Source organism: Seriola lalandi, unplaced genomic scaffold, assembly GCF_002814215.2.
Source record: "Seriola lalandi dorsalis isolate HSWRI2012SDOR001 ecotype SW California unplaced genomic scaffold, Sedor1 jcf7180002054585, whole genome shotgun sequence".
Classification (NCBI taxonomy): Eukaryota; Metazoa; Chordata; class Actinopteri; order Carangiformes; family Carangidae; genus Seriola; species Seriola lalandi.
The window spans coordinates 769,003-769,360 of NW_019525138.1; positions in this window are offsets into that span (position 1 = coordinate 769,003).

The window sequence follows — 358 nt, forward strand, 5'->3', positions numbered from 1 at the left end:
AATGACAAATACACAAATGTGTCACAATAAGACTGAGCTGGTCTGTGATGGCGTTGGCTCTGATGTAAAGTTTCCTGCAGTAGGGGTGGCTGTGTTTCTGTTGCTGAATATAGTGGTGAGAAGTTTTGGAATAAATACCCTATCTAGTTGTAATTTTGTGTGTGCACACACTCTCTGGACTATGTGTTCTATGTGTGTGCAACTGTTGGGATTGGGGGTTGTGGGCTGGGGGGGTAAAGTGGATAAAGGAGTCTTTTTAGCCTGGCTAGACTACATGTTTTCTGTGCAGTCAAGCTCAATAAATCAGATTAGAGTTTTTGGAGAACAGGATAGAGTTTACAGTGTGTGTGCATGTGTG